This window comes from Theropithecus gelada, chromosome 14 (genome assembly GCF_003255815.1).
Source record: "Theropithecus gelada isolate Dixy chromosome 14, Tgel_1.0, whole genome shotgun sequence".
Classification (NCBI taxonomy): domain Eukaryota; kingdom Metazoa; phylum Chordata; class Mammalia; order Primates; family Cercopithecidae; genus Theropithecus; species Theropithecus gelada.
The window spans coordinates 65,689,945-65,702,973 of record NC_037682.1 but is presented as its reverse complement, the minus strand read 5'-3'; positions in this window follow the sequence as shown (position 1 = coordinate 65,702,973).

The window sequence follows — 13,029 nt, the reverse complement described above, 5'->3', positions numbered from 1 at the left end:
GAGATGAGGTCTTGCCGTGCAACAGAGGTTGGTCTTAAACTCCTAGGCTCAAGAGATCCTCTCACCTTGGCCCTCCAAAGTGCTAAGATTACAAGCATGAACCACCACACCCGGCCACAGCATCTTTTCTTAAATGAGAAGTTTTAAAGGATTCAATTTTTTTTTTTTTGAAACGGAGTCTCGCTCTGTCACCCAGGCTGGAGCGCAGTGGTGCACTCTCGGCTCACTGCAAGCTCCGCCTCCTGGGTTCACACCATTCTCCTACCTCAGCCTCCAGAGCAGTTGGGACTACAGGCACCCGCCACCACGCCCGGCTAATTTTTTGTATTTTCAGTAGAGACGGGGTTTCACCTTGTTAGCCAGGATGGTCTCCATCTCCTGACCTCGTGATCCACCCACCTCGGCCTCCCAAAGTGCTGGGATTACAATTTTAAAGAGAGATTTGTGTTAAACACCAGGAAAATCTTCCAGATAATGAAGAACTGGAACAGGGGAGAGTGGGAGAGTAGACAGAGATTCTTCACTATATGTACTGAGGAATAAGTTGATGTTGATATACCTAGAAGCTGACAGATGAAGTCCTATGGATATTCTCTGAGCTCAGTAATTCTGGAAATGGAATTTGCCTAGAGAACAACTGGGGCCCTTTATCTGCTGTGCTGCTCTCTTTCCAGCTTCACTCCAATGCCCACCTGTTGTGGAACTTTTGTACTAAGCAATCTGCCACAATTCCTACTTCTAAAACAAAAGGGAATAATTGTCTAGTAGCTATATGGAGTCTTACCTCAAACAGAATACATCTAAAACTAAACTTACCACCTTCCTCCCCTTCTTGACCTTGTGGGTCTCTTTAGGTACTACTTTTTTTATTTCCTGCCCTTAGAACCAAATTTCTTTTTTCTTTTCTTTCTTTCTTTCTTTTTTTTTTTTTTTTGCTGAGACAGAGTCTCTCTCTGTCACCCAGGCTGGAGTGCAGTGGCGCCATCTCAGCTCACAGCAAGCTCCGCCTCCCAGGTTCACGCCATTCTCCTGCCTCAGCCTCCCGAGTAGCTGGGACTACAGGCGCCTGCCACCATGCCCATCTAATTTTTTGTATTTTTAGTAGAGACGGGGTTTCACTGTGTTAGCCAGGATGGTCTCGATCTCTTCACCTCGTGATCCACCTGCCTTGGCCTCCCGAAGTGCTGGGATTACAGGCAAGAGTCACCGCACCCAGCCAGAACCGAATTTCTTAAATGAAAGAGTCTCACTTCTTGCCTCCATTTCTTCATTTTGAATTTACTCCTAAATCCAAATCTGGTTTTTATTCTTATTACTTCATTGAAACTTCTCAGACCCAGGCCACCAGTAACCCTCTTGAAAACACTGTTTTGGCCAGGTGCAGTGGCTTACTCCTGTAATCCTAGCACTCTGGGAGGCTGAGGCAGGAGGATTGCTTGAGTACAGGAGTTCAAGAGCAGGCTGGGCAATGTAGAAAACCCTGTCTCAGCCGGGCGCGGTGGCTCAAGCCTGTAATCCCAGCACTTTGGGAGGCCGAGACAGGTGGATCACGAGGTCTGCAGATCGAGACCATCCTGGCTAACACGGTGAAGCCCCGTCTCTACTAAAAAATACAAAAAACTAGCCGGGTGAGTTGGCGGGCGCCTGTAGTCCCAGCTACTCGGGAGGCTGAGGCAGGAGAATGGCGTAAACCCGGGAGGCGGAGCTTGCAGTGAGCTGAGATCCGGCCACTGCACTCCAGCCCGGGTGACAGAGCGAGACTCCATCTCAAAAAAAAAAAGAAAACCCTGTCTCTACTAAAAATACACAAAATTAGCCAGGTGTGGTGGCTTGTACCTGTAGTCCCAGCTACTCAGGAGGCTGAGGTGGGAGAATCACCTGAGCCTGGGAGGTCGAGGCTGCAGTGAGCCAAGATCATGCCACTGCACTCCAGCCTGGGCAACCAGAGTGAGACCCTGTCTGAGAAAAAAAAAAGAGCTGGGCTCGGTGGCTGACGCATGTAATCCCAGCACTTTGGGAGGCTGAGGCAGGCAGATCACCTGATATCAGGAGTTCGAGACCAGCCTGGCCAACATAGTGAAACCTCGTCTCTACTAAAAATACAAAATTAGCTGGGCATGGTGGCGGGTGCCTGTAATCCCAGCTACTTGAGATGCTGAGGCAGGGGAATTGCTTGAACCCAGGAGGCAGAGGTTGCAGTGAGCCAAGACCATGCCACTGCACTTCACCCTGGGTAACAAGAGTGAAAAACTCCGTTTCCAAAAAAAAAGGAATAACATTCTTTTGAGGTATTCTTTTGAGGTATAATTTATAATCCACAAAAGTCACTCATTTTCAGCATACAATTCAGTGATTTTTAATTAATGTACAGAGTTGTGTGATCATCAACACAGTATAATTTTTAGAACATTTCTATCACCCTAAAAAGATTCCTTGCCGGGCACGGTGGCTCACGCCTGTAATCCCAGCACTTTGGGAGGCTGAGTCGGGTGGATCACCTGAGGTCAGGTGTTTGAGAGCAGCCTTACCAATATGATGAAGCCCCATCTCTACTAAAAATACAAAAATTAGCTGGGTATGGTGGCATGCGACTGTAATCCCAGCTACTTGGGAGGCTGAGACAGGAGAATCACTTGAACCTGGGAGGCAGAGGTTGCAGCGAGCCAAGATCACACCATTGCACTCCAGCCTGGGCAACAAGAGCAAAACTCTGTCTCAAAAAAAAAAGATTCCTTGTCCCCATTTGCCCCATTTGCAGTCCCTCACCTGTGATAGTAGGATGCTTTTTGTCTTTGACTTATTTAACTGCTCCGATGTATTTCAGTTGCTGACTGAGCCTTTCCTTTTGACACGTTCTCTTCCCTTGGCTTTCTTGTCACCACTTTCTCTCCTGGTTTTCCACCTGACTTTCTGACATTCTTTTCTTCACAGATTACTTTCTTTATTTTTATTTATTTTTTTATTTTTTTATTTTTTTTGAGATTGAGTCTTGCTCTGTCACCCGGGATGGAGTACAGTGGCGCAATGTTGGCTCACTGCAGCCTCCGCCTCCCAGGTTCAAGCGATTCTCCCACCTGAGCCTCCTGGGTAGCTGGGATTACAGGGTGCACCAATTATGCCCAGCTAATTTTTGCATTTTTAGTAGAGACAGGGTTTCACCATGTTGCCCAGGCTGGTCTCGAGTTCCTGACCTCAGATTACCCACCTGCTTCAGCCTCCCAAAATGCTGGGATTACAGGTGGGAACCACCACACTCTGCCATACTTTTTCTGTCTGACTTTAAATATTGCTGTTCCATAGGATTCTATCCTGGCCTTCTCAGGCTACACACTCTACTTAGGTGATACATCCATTCTCATTACTACAGCTGTCACATATAAGCTGATGACTCCAAAATCTCTATCTACAGCTCAGACATATCCCCTGAGCTCCAGATTTATATGATACAGTAGTGAAAATACTTATCAACAATTGTTCATTTCTTGGGCTTTGACTATAATAAAATACAAATAGAATAAATTCATCAAATTCATATTCTTCTGGAGGAGATAATTAAGATTTACCCACATCTGGCCGGGCACAATGGCTCATCCCTGTAATCCCAGCACTTTGGGAGGCTGAGATGGCCAGATCACCTGAGGTCCTGAGTTCGAGACCACCCTGACCAACATGGTGAAACCTTGTCTCTACTAAAAATACAAGATTAACTGGGTGTGGTGGCGCATGCCTGTAATCCCAGCTACTTGGGAGACTGAGACAGGAGAATCACTTGAACCTGGGAGGCGGAGGTTGTGGTGAGCCAAGATCGCGCCGTGGTACTCCATCCTGGGCAACAAGAGTGAAACTCCGTTTCAACAAGAAACAAAAAAAGAAAAAACAATTTACCCATATCTTAGTTTTCAAAGTGGTGGATGATATATGAAATATATGCATGATCTCTGTGATCTATAGACCATAATATATGCTTCTTATCAGATCTAGTAAGTTAAATAGAATTATAAAGTACCTGGGCCTGGATCAGTGGTTCATGCCTGTAATCCCAGCACTGTGGGAGGCCAAAGCTGGAGGATTGCTTGAGCTCAGAAGTTCAAGGCCAGCCTGAGTAAAATAGTGAAACCCCATCTCTACCAAAAATACAAAAAAATGAGCCGGGCATAGTGGTGCAGCCTGGAGTCCCAGCTACTCAGGAAGCTGAGGTGAGAGGATTGCTTGAGCCCAGGAGGCAGAGGTTGCAATAAGCCGAGATCATGCCACTGCACTCCACCCTGGGTGACAGAGTGAGACCTTGTCTCAAAAAAATTATAAATAAATAAATAAAGTACCTGTACCCCCGTTACTTACTTTATTCTTACTTACATTTAGTTTTTTAAGGCTGAGCATGATGGCTCACACCTAAAATCCCAGCACTTAGAGAGGTTAAGGTAGGAGAATCACTTGAGGCCAGGAGTTCAACAACAGCCAGGGTAACATAGCAAGATCCCATCTCTAAAAGAAAAAATATACCAGGCGCGGTGGCTCACACCTCTAATCTCAACACTTTGGAAGGCCGAGGCAGGTGAATCATGAGGTCAGGAGTTCGAGACCAGCCCTACCTCTATTAAAAATACAAAAATTAGCCAGGCGCAGTGGCAGGCACCTGTAATCCTAGCTACTGGGGAAGCTGAGGCAGGAGAATCGCTTGAACCTGGGAGCCAGAGGTTATAGTGAGCTGAGATTGTGCCACTGCACTCTAGCCTGGTTGACAGAACAAGACTCCATCTCAAAAAAATATATATTAACATGCTTGCCTCACCAGTAGAATAATATAACCTCAAAACCTCAAAAGTAAGGACCAGGCTGGGCACAGTGGCTCATGCCTGTAATCTTAGCACTTTGGGAGGCCAAGGCAGGTGCATCACTTGAAGTCAGGAGTTCAAAACCAGCCTAACCAACATGGTGAAACCCGGTCTCTATTAAAACTACAAAAAAATTAGCAGGGTGTGGTGGTGGTACCTGTAATCCCATCTACTTGAGAGGCTGAGGCAGGAGAATTGCTTGAACCTAGGAGGCGGAGGTTGCTGTGAGCCCAGATCACACCACTGCATTCCAGCCTGGGCGACAGAGCGAAACTCTGTCTCAAAAAACAAAAAAAAAGTAAGGACCAAATATTTTTCTGCTTTGTATTTCCAGTAGTAAAGCAGAGTGCCTGGTACACACTAGTTAAATGTGTTTGTAGAATGAATAAATGAACAAATGAATATTTCAGGACAAAGCATACTCCAAACTGAATTCGTGTGTTTATTATAATGAACACTGGCTTTCGGCTCCAAATATTATATTTCATCTTTTCCTCATAACAAAATTACAGTTTTAATGTAAAAATCTATCTTTCTTCACACAGCCATAGATCTCTCTATCCTAGTCTTAGTAATCCCATTTCTCTTGTAGCGACAGATTTAGGATGGGGATATGAAGCAATTCTGGCCAGTGAGATGTAATGGGGAGTTTAATGGGGGATTCTGGGAAATGTTTTTTTTTACTTACAGAGATACATAGATGGCATCTCCTTTCCCTGGTCTTTATAGGATATAGATGTGTCAGCTTGAACTGTAGCAGCAATCTTGTGATTATTGGGGAAGCTAGTATCTAAGAGTAAAGTCAATACACTGAGAAAGGCAGAGCAGAAAGACAGAAGAACCTGGTTCTTGTAGACATTGCTGGGTGGGAGGGAATTAACTAGTCCTGGAAGCTTCCTGGAAGCTTCGGACTTCCTTTTTATTTCTGAGATGGAGTCTTGCCCTGTCGCCCAGGCTGGAGTGCAATGGCATGATCTCGGCTCATTGCAACATTTGCCTCCCTGGTTCAAGCGATTCTTTCACCTCAGCCTCCTGAATACCTGGGATTACAGGCGCCTGCCGCCATGCCCGGCTAATTTTGTTTTATTATTTATTTATTTATTTATTTATTTAGAGGCAGAGTCTCGCTTTGGTGCCCAGGCTAGAGTGCAGTGGTGTGATCTCTGCTCACTGCCAGCTCTGCCTCCCGGGTTCATGCCATTCTCCTGTCTCAGCCTCCCAAGTAGATGGGACTACAGGTGCGTGCCACCAGGCCTGGGTAATTTTTTTTTTTTTTTTTGTATTTTTAGTAGAGACAGGGTTTCACCATGTTAGCCAGGATGGTCTCGATCTCCTGACCTCGTGATCCGCCCGCCTTGGCCTCCCAAAGTGCTGGGATTACAGGTGTGAGCCACTGCACCGGCCAGGGCTTGTTTTTGTGGTTTGCCCTATTGTTTAAACTTTTTTTTTCTTTTTTTTTTTTTTGAGACGGAGTCTCCCTCTGTTGCCCAGGCTGGAGTGCAGTGGCACAATCTTGGCTCACTGCAACCTCCGCCTCCCGGGTTCGAGCAACTCTCCTGTTTTAGCCTCCCTGGTAGCTGGGATTATAGGCGCCCGCCACTACACCCGAATAATTTTTGTATTTTTAGTAGAAATGAGGTTTCACCATGTTGGCCAGACTGGTCTCCAATTCCTGACGTCAAGTGATCCTCCTGCCGCGGCCACTGCAAAGTGCTGGAATTAGAGATGTGAGCTACAGAGCCCGGCCATTTAAACTATTTGGTGTTGGGTTTTCTGTTTCTTCCAGCTGAAAGGTTCTGAAATGATAATGTTAGTAAATGGATCACATAGCAAATAAACTGGGGTTTTTTTTTTTTTCCTCATCAAAAGATAGTGGAGTATATATATAAAGGGCACATGTCAACCCTGTTGTAATCTTTGTTGTCTGTATTGGAGTACAGCTACAACGTAGGTGTTCTTGCAAGCCTCCTCTGGAAAGACTGCACACTGTCCCTGATAATCTTCGATCTGGACAACAGAAACAACAGCCTGTCAGGTAAAACCAGGAAGACAGTTGGTATGAAAAGTGATTTGGAAATTTTTTGTCTTTATTGATGAAAATAATGCGAATTGGTGTTTTTTTTTTTTTTTTTTTTTTGAGATGGAGTCTTGCTCTGTCACCCAGGCTGGAGTGCGGTGGCATGATCTCGGCTCACTGAAATCTCCACTTCCCAGGCTGAAGGAATCCTCCCATCTCAGCCTCCCGAGTAGCTGGGATCACAGAAGCGCACCACCATGCCTGGCTAATTTTTTGTATTTTTGGTAGAGGTGGGGTTTCATCATGTTGCCCACGCTGGTCTAGAAATTAATGTGGGCCAGGCCCTGTGGCTCAAGCCTGTGATCCCAGCACTTTGGGAGGCCGAGGCGGGCAGATCATGAGGTCAGGAGATCGAGACCATCCTGGCTAACCCAGTGAAACCCCGTGTCTACTAAAAATACAAAAAACTTAGCCGGGCATGGTGCCATGTGCCTGTCCCAGCTACTCAGGAGGGTGAGGCAGGAGAATTGCTTGAACCCAGGAGGTGGTGGTTGCAGTGAGCCGAGATTGCGCCATTGTACTCCACACTCCAGCCTGAGCAACAAGAGCGAAACTCTTAGTCTCTTTTTTGGGCATATGAGACTGCCTGCCATTTTTATGGAAGGTGCTTGGAAAGAGATAATTGCTTATCAATTCCCCTGTCTTTTGTCAGTACCTCACCCTGGTACTTTACTATGCCTGGTTAACTGAGCCTAGAGCTTCTTCTTCTTTTTTTTTTTTTTTTTTTTTTGAGACGGATTCTTGCTCTGTTGCCCAGGCTAGAGTGCAATGGCGCGATCTCAGCTGACTGCAACCTCCACTTTCCGAGTTCAAGCGATTCTCCTGCCTCAGTTTCCCAAGTAGCTGGGATTACAGGTGCCTGCCACCACGCCCGACTAATTTTTGTATTTTTAGTAAGGGTTTCACCATGCCGGCCAGGCTGGTCTCAAACTCCCGACCTCAGGCGATCCGCCACCCTCGGCCTCACAAAGTGCTGGGATTATAGTCATAAGCCACCGCGCTCTGCCGCCGAGAGCTTCTTGTATTCAGTTTCACCATAGAAAGGGATGGGTTTAAAATGCTATTCATGCAGTTGTTGATACAATTCTCTTGTTTTTGTCCTTGTTTTACCCCTACCTTATGTGGTACCTGGTATTTCACATTCCTGAGCAGAATTTCTGCAGTTCTGCTTAGTTGATTGACTTGCTTCTTGTTACTTCATCTTTCAGTAAGCACTTTATATGTTCTGTTTAGTCAGTTACCATTGCTCTATCTTTGTCTCCCATCTTAAAATATTATGGCTCTGGGTTAGAGATGTCAAACCCAGAGTTTGCATTTTAATTTCTTTTTTCTGGTTTTGGAATGGTTTCAGAAAGAGAAGAAGACAGAACATCTTTATCTTCCTAAAACTGGAAGTTTGTTTGTTTTCCCTGTGATGTTGTGGCTTATAATCTCACTCGATAGTTTGAGCTACAATTTCTGTAATTATTTTGATATCTTTTGATTTTATGTAAAATAAAGTCCTAATTACTTTGTGTTAATTGAAAAGCCGAAGAAATGTTCACAGAAAGATAGTTTCTCTTGGCTTCTTTGGCAAGTTACAATTTGGCTGTGCAGTCTGTTGGTATTTCAGTGCAAACAGTGTTGGTCTCACTTTTCTGTCCTAAGATGCTCTGTTCTTTATATAAACAGCAGTAGAGGCAGTTGTTCTCTTCTACTCTGAGAGTGATTATCACTTAGTAGCAGGTGGAGTGATTCATTCGCTTGTACATCTTAGAGGAGACTTTATTATTTGTGGGGGATAGAGTGTGGGGAGAGGAGAGCTCCAGCAATGTGTCAGATTTTATATATTCTGGACTAGCATAAAAAGAAGCAAGTTCTTCCCCCACTGCAATTTCAAAGCCTGGAAGTAACACCTCACTTACAAGGCTCTGAGAAATCACATTATTCATAACGGGGACCATGATTCACATGAACAGAACAAAATGGAATTATTAAAAATAGATTCTGTAGATCAATCTGTAGCAAAAATATCTTCTGACTTAGCTATTCATTGGCTATAATTACAGAAAGGACCATTCCATTTAAGTTCTACCACCTTCTCCACTTTCACTGAATAATCTTTATTCTCCAATGGCATGTCCTTATAGGACAAAGTATTTGGAAAACAGGTTTTAACATGACTCCTCTCCACCTTTATTTTTTGTGGTCTTTTAAAAATGAGACTTACTTCAACATATCTTGTGTTAATTGTACTCATTTAATTGGTCACCTTGAATTACTGAGCATTTGTCATTTTCATGCTTTGTATATTGACCCACTATTATTTTTAGTAGCAATGATTATAATACCCTGCAGTGTGGGTTAGAAGGTCTTTGCATTTGATCGAATTTGAATTCCTGCCAGAGCTATTATTTGTTTCAAATGTGAGCAATATGATTTCAGTCCTTTTAGCTGGACAGTTTTTCTCCTTCTATTGATTTCCTGCCTCTCCAACAGTAATAAATCCCTTTTTAGGGAGTACTAAACAGAAAAAGGCAGTTCCTGTTTGATAACTACTACTTTATATATATACGTACAATATTGAGTGCCTAATAGTCAAGCAACTATGCAAGGTGTTTTAAGGGATCTAAAGATGAGAATGTCAGCTCCAAGTAACAATAACAAAGAAATACAAAGACACATAAAGGTATTATTAAATATAAAGACATTTATTAAGTTACTAAAAAGAAATCCAGAGGAAGGCCAGTTCCAGGGTTAGTACAGTGGCTTTCTGCTTAGCCATCATCAGTGATTGGCTTTTTTCATTAGAATTATATATTAATGTTCAGAAGAGCTATCTTAGCTCTAAATATCATGTCCTTACACAGCCACATCAATGGCAGGAAAAAGGCAGTTTTTTCTTATTTATTCCTTTTCATCAAGGAAGAAAATATATCTCTCTATATCTCTTCTTCTCTTAGAATAAAAAAGCCTCTAGCACATTTCCTTCATCTCCCACTGGCTCAGATGGACTCATGTGCCTATACTTTAGCTGAAAGGAGGCTGGAAACACATCTGTCATCTCTAGTATATATGGTGGATGTGTGTGTGTTATGTGTGCATTGCTGGATATGCAACCAATAGTGCCTGTCACTAAGAATAAGATGAAACTGACCGGGCGCAGTGGCTCACACCTGTAATCTCAGCACTTTGGGAGGCCAAGGCAGGCGAATCACTTGAGGTCAGGAGCGTGAGACCAGCCTGGCCACCATGGTGAAACCCCGTCTCTACTAAAAATACAAAAATTAGCTGGACATGGTGGCACCCTTCTGTAATCTCAGCTACTCAGGAGGCTGAGGCAGGAGAATCGCTTGAACCCAGGAAGTGGAGGTTGCAGTGAGCCAAGATCGTGCCACTGCACTCCAGCCTGGAGAGAGTAAGACTCTGTCTCCAAAAAAAGAAAAAAAAGAAATTTCAGCCGAGCGCAGTGGCTCGCGCCTGTAGTCCCAGCACTTTGGGAGAACAAGGCGGGCGGATCATCTGAGGTTGGGAGTTCGAGACTAACCTGACCAACATGGAGAAATCCCATCTCTAGTAAAAATACAAAATAAGCCGGGTGTGATGGCACATGCCTGTAATCCCAGCTACTCAAGAGGCTGAGGTAGGAGAATCGCTTGAACCCGAAAGGCGGAGGTTGCTGTGAGCCGAGATCGTGCCATTGCATTCCAGCCCGGGCAACAAGAGCAAAACTCCATCTCAAAAAAAAAAAAAAAAAAAAAAATCAGTCCCCCTGCAAGAAGCTTTGTGTCTCTCAGGACAGAAGATAAGCTATAATTTTATTACAATTTCTGTGTGATAGATTCCCTACATATTCCTGGGCTTCAATTTAGATATCACCTTTAAATTGATAATGAAAGCTGCTTTAGGTACTGTGAATTTGGAGCTGTGAAGCCTGTCCTCTCCCATTGTTCCTAATTTTTAGTTACAAGATCTGTTCTCAGCATCTTTTTCATAAGTAATGGTTTAGGAAAGAAGTATCAAATTACATGACATATTTTTGGTAATGTTCTCTTTCTCTAAAATGCTCTTAACCTTCCTTCTCTGCATGCCCAAATCCCATTCATCCTTTGAAGATAGTGAAAAATAATTCCTCTTTTATTTCATTTTGTCAGCAAACATCTGCTGCATGCTTACTATGTATTAAGCACTCTTCAAGCACTGGGGATACAAGATGAGATCTGACCTCATGGAGGTTATAGTCAAGTAGGGAACACTGACAATGAACAACAATTAAGAATAGGGTACAATAGGACAGGCAAAGGTACTTATACTGTTGGTGGGGATGGGAGCAGATGGGAGTAAGACTTGTGCAATAGACTGAATGTTTGTGTCTCCCCAAAATTCATATGTTGAAACTATAGTCCCCAGTGTGATGGTATTAGTAGGTGGGACCTCAGGGAGGTGATTAGGTCATGAGGGTGGAATACTCATAAATGGGATTAGTCCCCTCGTAAGAGGGACCCCAGAGAACTTTCTTGCTCTCTTTTTGCCATGTGAGGGTGCAGTGAGAAGATGGTTGTCTATGAACCAGGAAGTGGGCCTTCACTAGATGCCGTATCTTCTGGTACCTTGCTCTTGGACTTTCCAGTCTCCAGCTGTAAGAAATAAATGTTTGTTGTTTAAGCCACCCAGTCATGGTATTCTGTTACAGCAGCCTGAATGGACAAAGATAACTTCTTTAAGTGGTAAGCAATTTAAAATTAAAAAAAAAAGACAATTTCTTTAACTGAAGGATGAGTAGGAATTGGGGAAGAGTGGGGAAGGGAGGGGAAGAGTATTTGCGGTAAAGAGAAGTGAGTGTAGGAAATTATGAAGGTGAAAATGTCGGTGAAAATACTCTTGAAAAGGGCCTAATTCCTCTTTCTCCTGAGTAATTTTTCCATTTGCTATACACTATAGCACTTAATATGCAATGTTTAGGCCATAAAGTCTCTGAAGACAAAACTTACGCAGAGTACTTGGTAAATACGAAGGCAGCTTCAGAGGATAATGAGGCTCTATATGTGTGTCAATGCAAAATGAAAGCTTAAAACATTAAAACATTGCCGGGCGCGGTGGCTCAAGCCTGTGGACGGGCGGATCACGAGGTCAGGAGATGGAGACCATCCTGGCTAACATGGTGAAACCCCGTCTCTACTAAAAAATACAAAAAACTAGCCGGGCGAGGTGGCAGGGGCCTGTAGTCCCAGCTACTCGGGAGGCTGAGGCAGGAGAATGGCGTGAACCCGGGAGGCGGAGCTTGCAGTGAGCTGAGATCCGGCCACTGTACTCCAGCCCGGGCAACAGAGCGAGACTCCGTCTCAAAAAAACCAAAAAAACAAAAAAACAAAAAAAAAAACATTAAAACATTTTAGGTAAGAGGTGGACTATACCATGAGGCCCTTCAAAATGACAGGGAATAGTACCACCTGTCTAGGTGACTACAGAGACCAAAGCAGCAGGGAGGACTGATTCATAAAGTTCTGTAGGAAGTACAAAATAATTATAGTTCCAGTCCTCAGATGTTACTTTAAAGTCTATTTCAGGAAGCATAATGAAAACTTGGTACCCATCAGAAAGAAAATAGCTACTCACTTCTGTTTGCATAATCTTTTAAAAAAGTTTCTTGGTTTAAGCTGCTCTTTGTATGTGCCAGGGTTCTGGGTTAATGGTGGAGAGGACCCTATTAGACCTGACAAACTACTTGTAAAATCAAACGTCCATGCACAAGCCAGGTTTTTACCATTTTATTTTAGATGCATGTTCTAAATGCATTTTATTTTAGATGCACGTGGCTGGGAGAGGAACCAGAAGGGAGTAAATTTTGATAGAGATGGTTTGAGGATATAGCTGTTGTCTTGATAAGCCAGACTAGATGATATTTTAAGAACTCCCTGTAATTTATTCTAGGTCACCAATTCATCCCTGGGCCTGAGAAGGCACTTTTTCGATCCTGTCGTTTCTACAGCTAAGCAAATAACTCCCCAATAATGAGAAAATGTACATAAATGTTTTTGTGAATGACATAAGATACTATACACAAATGTAAGGACTTTTTTTATTATTCACTTAGAAAGGTTTTTTTTTTTTTTTTTTTTTTTTTTTTTTTTTTTTTAC